Source organism: Arachis ipaensis, chromosome B3, assembly GCF_059453495.1.
Source record: "Arachis ipaensis isolate K30076 ecotype BB chromosome B3, ASM5945349v1, whole genome shotgun sequence".
Taxonomy (NCBI): Eukaryota; Viridiplantae; Streptophyta; class Magnoliopsida; order Fabales; family Fabaceae; genus Arachis; species Arachis ipaensis.
This window is the reverse complement of record NC_142438.1, coordinates 78633792-78640914: the sequence shown is the minus strand read 5'-3', so window position 1 is coordinate 78640914 and position 7123 is coordinate 78633792. Positions and strand designations below refer to the sequence as shown.

General features: G+C 31.0%; 1 pseudogene; it reads right to left on the bottom strand.

The window, feature by feature from the left end:
* Positions 1–3993: 3993 nt before the first annotated feature.
* On the bottom strand, positions 3994–5665 carry LOC148571231 (putative receptor-like protein kinase At1g11050 pseudogene; annotated as a pseudogene).
* Between the last annotated feature and the right edge of the window lie 1458 nt (positions 5666–7123).

The window sequence follows — 7123 nt, the reverse complement described above, 5'->3', positions numbered from 1 at the left end:
CACACTATTGGAGGAACATGGGGTGCTTCCCACAATAAAATGTGGGACTTAGACCGATGTTGATCTTTTGGGCCTTCACAGTTCACATAATCAATGTCTAGCAATCGAGTGCGATGTAAAATGGTGTAAAATCTATGTCCATTAATAAATCACTAGAAATATCAAACTATGTTTAGATAGATATAAAGGGAAGGGAAAAAAAAATTATTTTTTCGGTCTCTAATTATTTTTTTATGAACTTTGTGCCTCCTAATAAATATAAAAATTCAAATCGACGGTTCTTATCTACTTACTTTTATATATGTACAATTTAGTCCCTGTAACTGATTCTTAACAGATCGTTGATGTATCAATAATTTGTCCACGTGGATTTTGCTTCTTTTTAATAAATATAAATCGCTCATGAACCTTTGGCAAAACGCTGCATTTCATAAATAGTGTTATCATTCTAAAAATTCAAAGTTGTTTAGGATTTTTTTTATTCTTCATTGTCTTTATTGTGTGTAGAGTGAAGACGCAATTTTTTCCTAAAGAAGACTATGGCTACAAAAAGCACAGACTTCTTCACGAACCATGAAAAAAAGTAGTAGAGTTGGAAACAATTTGTTCTGGAATCCAGACTCTGAATTCCACTAATAGTATAGAGAACAAGAAAAACCAAAGTAAAAAAAGATTTGTAACACCCAGATGTAATTGTGGCACATATACAATATTATTTGAATTTAGCACCATAAGAAATTCAAACAGGCTCTTTTTTGTTGTTTTTATTTTAAGGTAAACCTTCTTCACTTTTGTTGTGTTTCAAAATTTGCTGTCGTTACCATGAAGTATTATTTGTTGTAGACTACAGCTTTACATTGCAAATATTTTGCTTGGCTTGATGAATATGTTGGTTCATATACGCATAAAGCTTATGTCAATCAGAATAGAGTGGTTGAAGGTTTGAAGAAAATGGAGGAAAAGTTGGAGGCACTGAAAATCATGATGGACAAACAGAAAATTGAAAAAATATTTGGAGGCAACACTAAATACAGAACCCTAATCACATGTTTAATTGGAATTGCACTAACACTTCTAATTTCATCAAATTTCAGTGGATTAATTGAAAAAATATGAATTTGGTTTAGAGTGCAAAATTATGTAAATAGAAGACAACTATTTAATGTATTATGGTTGAAATTTATGGCTTATATGAAGACAACAATTTATGCTATGGTGCCAAATTTAGTGATAATTAATTTATTTCATGTAGTGTTATTAGAATTTGAAATAGTAGATTGAAATATTATCATATTGTATTATGTAATTGTGAAACACCCAATATAAAGATAATAACCTAAATATTCAAATACGACACATTTGGAATTACATTCTAAATCATTAGTGTTTCATAAAAGTTGAAACCAATATATAAACCAATCTAGTGGTTCATAAACCAAACCATGAGTATTTCAGAAAAAGTTGACTTCAAAATATGAATAGATCTGAGAGTTTTACAAACTAGACCATGAGTGTTTTTGTAACTTCAAACTAAAACAAATACAAATATAGTAAACAATGTCTGTAAATCAATCCTAAATGTTTTGTAGACTTTAAATTAGAATCTAATCATAACATCAACATTAACTAAAATATGAAGATAGAGTCTCCTCCTAAACTAAAATTCTAATTTCTTAAACAGCATAATATCTATATAGCTAGTTCTTTCACTGTTTTTTTGGTGGAGACTTGGTACCTAAAGTTAAAATGATTAAGTTTTTGAATATCTGTGTAGGTTATCGGCGACAAGTAAATAGAGATTCGACAAAAATATTTACAAAATAAAAAATTCACCTTCACAAATAAATAAAAATAGAGATGGGAATAGGATATTAGCGTCTACCCTATAGAGACTCACTAAATTTTTACACACGTAAAATTATTAAAGTGTCTTCAAAAATTATGTCAATTAAAAAATATTTTTTATGTTATTTTTTTAAATTATTTTTTTATAATGAATATATTATAAATTTTTACTGTATAAATTAGATTATATTAAATTGTGTTAGATTTATGTTTAATTGCGTTGAATTATGTTAAATTAACTTATTATGTTATGTTATTTTTAAAGTTTTTAAAATTAAAAAATAATATCTATAGATATTAGTAGATACCCGTCTTTTCTATAAACACACTTAAATAGAGACCCACAACAAATATATAATATAGAAATAAAAATTATTTTTTAAATAAAAATGGAGAATAAAAAAGAGATACCCCACTCAAGGATACTCGTTATCATCCCTTTATAACACTTATTTTAAGATTTTTTTTTATATTTACTATTTTTAATTTCTAAACAAAAACAGAGAGACATATCGGATATAAAGGTTTTATCTTTTAATTTTATATTTATGTCACACCTCAACTATTAAACACACAATCTAATTAAGTAGTAAAAATGTAAAATTATAAAAAAAAAATTATTTATTCAATATGTACATATATATACAAATTTGGATTTGCTATATATATATATATATATATATATATATATATATACTTTCAGAAATATTAATTACTCTCTTTGTTTTAAAATAATTTTTTATTTCACATTTATTTACATATATTAATTTTCAAATTATTTCAAAAAATAAAGAAGCACTTATTTTAAATGAGTTATATATTTTAGATAATTAATGACTTTCTTGAATAACATGAATAAAGAATCTTAAAATTGGCCTAATTCAAATAAAATACACTACATCACCAAATTATTCACCTAAATTTTAATATTAGAATAATCATTCGCATACCTAGTAAATTGAATATTTAATATATCTATTGTTTACATTGTTAAATATTTTCATTGTGTATGTGTACTTTTCTATTTTAAATTTGAGAGAATAATTAATAAAGATGAGAGAGCATATATAGGAGTAAGTTTAATCCCATTATGCGATGATGAAGGTTAATATTTCTTGTCAAATTGGTTGTCATCCTTTAGGAAAGGCATGGGATATATATAATAAAGATAGATAATGAAAAAATAATGGAAATTAAATTAAATGATGGAAACCTCTCATATCATCACTCATTTGAGTTCAAGGAGACAATAATGATGGCCCCTTTAGACTTCAAGTATAACCTATTGATTGGAATAATAATCCACAAAGTTAACGATTTCAATTTATGACCATCCTTCTAATAAAAAAAAACGTCTCATCTATCCATCTATCGCTAACACCATCATATATATTTCGCTCTATCTTTATGAGTTCATACTTTCATAGTCATAATAACCTTAATAAAAATGTTACTGTTACTTTGCAATGATAATGGGATTATGACTCAATAATCAAGCCAGTAATCAAGCGATTACGTACCATGCATAAAAAATATTTTGAGTCCAATTTTTTGAAAATTTAAATTTTTCTTGTTATAAAGCTTCTATAGTCTTTATATATATTGTTTATGTGAATGGATGGTGATACTGTTGGATTAGGCATTTGGATAAGATATAATGATATATAATGGCAGACAAACATTGCAAAGTGGCAATGATAAATTAATTAAAGTGAAAATAAAACCATCCCCGTCCCTCTTTAATATCCCTCCGCTATGTACACATCAAATTAACGGATCTCGAATCATTCGGTTTATTTCATTTAACATTTATAAGTTTATAACTAATGTAGTAATTAACAAAGGGTTTAAAAACGGATTTGCCGACACACACGTGGCACTGGCAAGTTAATTAATCAACTCCCGCATCAACATATTCTTTTATTTTTAACAAGCGTAAAGACATGAAATATAGAACGTTCATACATATATACAAGGAGTTAATAGTCAATTTCGTCCCTGATCTTCATTTTTATTTCTGAAAGTTAAAATTAATCAAAATCGTTCTCCAAAGATACCTTACCTGATCACGTTCATCTGTTGATGACAAGATAACTCTTGTTTAAGACGTCAAATTAGTCCCTAGAATGCATAAACCATAATCCCAATTTAAACGATAAATACATCGCCGTGAACACATGCATCGCACGACAGATAAGCCAACCCCTTTGCCACATCCAAGATTATGCTCTTCCTTTTTGAGGCTAAGTCAGCGATTTCTTCAACTTTTGTTGCTCACTCACCAGAAACAGATGGTCTTTAAGGTTTCCATTCGGCATGTAATCATAAACCAAAATCTTCTGGCTTCCCCTGTCATTAAATTTTTCATCATCATCACCACTACACAACAGCCTCGAAGAGGCACTAGATTCCGGTGCTTCAGGTTGCTAATAATCTCCACCTCATTACAAAACTCCACATCCCCTTGAAAATCAGATTCCAAGATCCTCTTAACCACCACGACCGAACCATCGGACAAAATCCCTTGAAAACAAGCCCAAATCCACCCCTGCCAATGAAATTCTTAGTTGAGAAATTATCAGTAGCCTTCTCAAGCTCATCAATCTTGAACCAAATAGACCCGTATTCGGCCTCAACCTATGCCTAGACCCTTGTTCCTCATGATCAAAATCAAATTCATCGTCATTAAGCTTCTTCCTCCTAACCTTCCTATCATACCAAACATAAACCCCTAACAAACAAGACATAACTAACAAAACAGCACCAGCACCAGTTAACCCAAAAACCAAACCCTGGTGACTTTTTCCAACATAACCACCACCCTGTGGGTAAAGTGACATACCAAAGATGCAACTCATGGCACCATTGCTTTCAGGTCCATACTGATTCACAAACGCAGTAGCATATAGAATAGTAAATTTGAAACAATTTTCAGAATGAGAAGCATTACCATCAATGGAGACAAGTTTATGCTGCGCCTGAAACCCCGCAGTAAGACACACATCACATAGCAAAAGATCAGTGAGGTCTTGTTTGCAACTAGTATCAAGAGGCATGATTTGACCAAGCTTCTTGTCCCAATCTTTTAGTTAGGGTTTCAATTCCTGCGCAATCGTTTCGGGACATGACGAACTGGTGAGGGTCAAAGCACAAGTCAACGAGGTTGTTTTGGAGAGACAAGGAATTGAGCTGAGACTGGAAATCATGGACGCATGAGGTTGAGGTTTCAAGGTTTGGGAGGTTGAAATTTGTAGTTGCTTTAAGGTACTGCGTGAACCCTATTCCGATTAGAGATAAGAGCGAGGTGCAACAGTTGCTCAAGTTTGATGATAAAGAGTAGAAATTCTCACATGCGGAAGGGTTCCATGGAACTCTCTTAACATAGCTGAAGTTGATGGGAGCATGTTAAAGGAGAAGAAGGAGAAGGTGAAGGTGAAAGTGCTGCCATGGTGAAAGACAGAACGGGGGTAACGCATTGCAACGTTTGAATCCCTCTTCTGAAGACAAAACGGCGACGTTTCAATCTTAGGAGTGCTTTCTACCGAGACGACGTCAGTTTTTGTTCTCTGCCACCTTGGCAGTTAACGGCCCACGTCAGCGGACGTTTGCCAACTCAGCTAGAGAGATGACGAAAGGACGAATATGATCAGGTAAGGTATCTTTGGAGGACGATTTTGATTAATTTTGACTTTCGGGGACAAAAATGGAGATCGAGGTATCTTTCAGGGACGAAATTGACTATTAACTCTATATACAAGTGATGATCGTTGCTAGGAGTGGCAATATGTACCCTACCCGCGGGTACCCAACCCGACCCCATCCGGTCAGGTAGGGTTGCCAACCCGATCCGCAGCGGGTAGGGTAGGGTGCGGGTTGAGCTTCAACCCTACCCGACCAACCCGCACCCTATATATGTATATATTATATACTTATATAAAAATATCTTTTAAGTGGATGTTGAACTAAAGACTTCTCACTAAATACAAAAGATCCTTAGTCATTAAAAGAAAATCATTAATTGATAATTTAATAAACTTTTTTTACATAAAAGTCAGTTCTATTTTAAATTATCATCAAGTTATATAATAACGTTGCATTTTTTTTGTAACCCGCAGATAGGATCGGGTACCCGCGGGTTAAAAGCGAATAGGGTTAGGGTTGAGATATTCTCAACCCGCGGGTAGGATTAGGATTGACTCCGAACCCTACCCTACCCTACCCATTGCCACCCCTAATCGTTGTGTTAGAGTTTGGAATATTATAAAATATATATTAAAATATAAGATATATATTTAAAATAAATTAAATAATTGTTGAAGCAAAATATTTTCGACTTAAAAGTAAAAGTAAAACAGGTTCTGGAATACAAAATTAGAATGGGAAAAGAGACAATTCATTCCTCCACGAATCATGATTAAAACATGTTCAATTAGAACCGGTTTTCAAAAAAAATAATTATTTATAGGATAGTGGGCTGAAAAACTTAGCATCCAAGAAAATAATTGCTTCTTGGGGTAAGGAAGAACTACTTGGCCTCCAAGAAAATTCAGAAGATGGGTAAATTAGATATGTTTGATCATAAAAATAAAATTACTTTAAATTAAAGAATTCATCTATAAATAGAGAATTTGAAAATCAAAAGAGAGACTTCTATTCGACAACTCACTAAGATATCTAAACTCTTAAAAAATCACAAGTCACACTAACGAGAAGTAGAAATAATAGAATGCAAGTGTATGTAGTTGTTGGAAGCCATTTTTTATTTTTGTGCTCATTACTTTCTTTTTCATTCTTAACTATACTTTATATTCTTTCAGTTTCAGTTTCTTTATTTATTTTCCAACACTCAAGTATTTCAGTTTTTAGTTTCATTTAAAACTGCTGCTAAATCTTGTTTTTTCCACAAATTCTTTAAATTGTTATTCTCAGGATTTCTTGTAAAAGTTTTTATTATTAATAAACTATGATGCACGGACACGGAACACGACACGATACGATACAAAACATACGGACACACAAATTTTAAAATCTTATAAGACATGGGGACATGACATATATATAAAATATAAAGTATTTTTTAGATAAATTACAATGAATTTTTAATATTTTATTGGTATTAAAATATAAAATAATTTTTTAATTATTCTTAATGTCTTCTTTTAACTATATAAAGTATTTAAAATATTTTTTGTTTTAATAAATAATAATATATATTATTTCTAAACTCATTTCAAGAATATATGTTAAGAATAAGGCTGGACACGTTAACACGTAATGG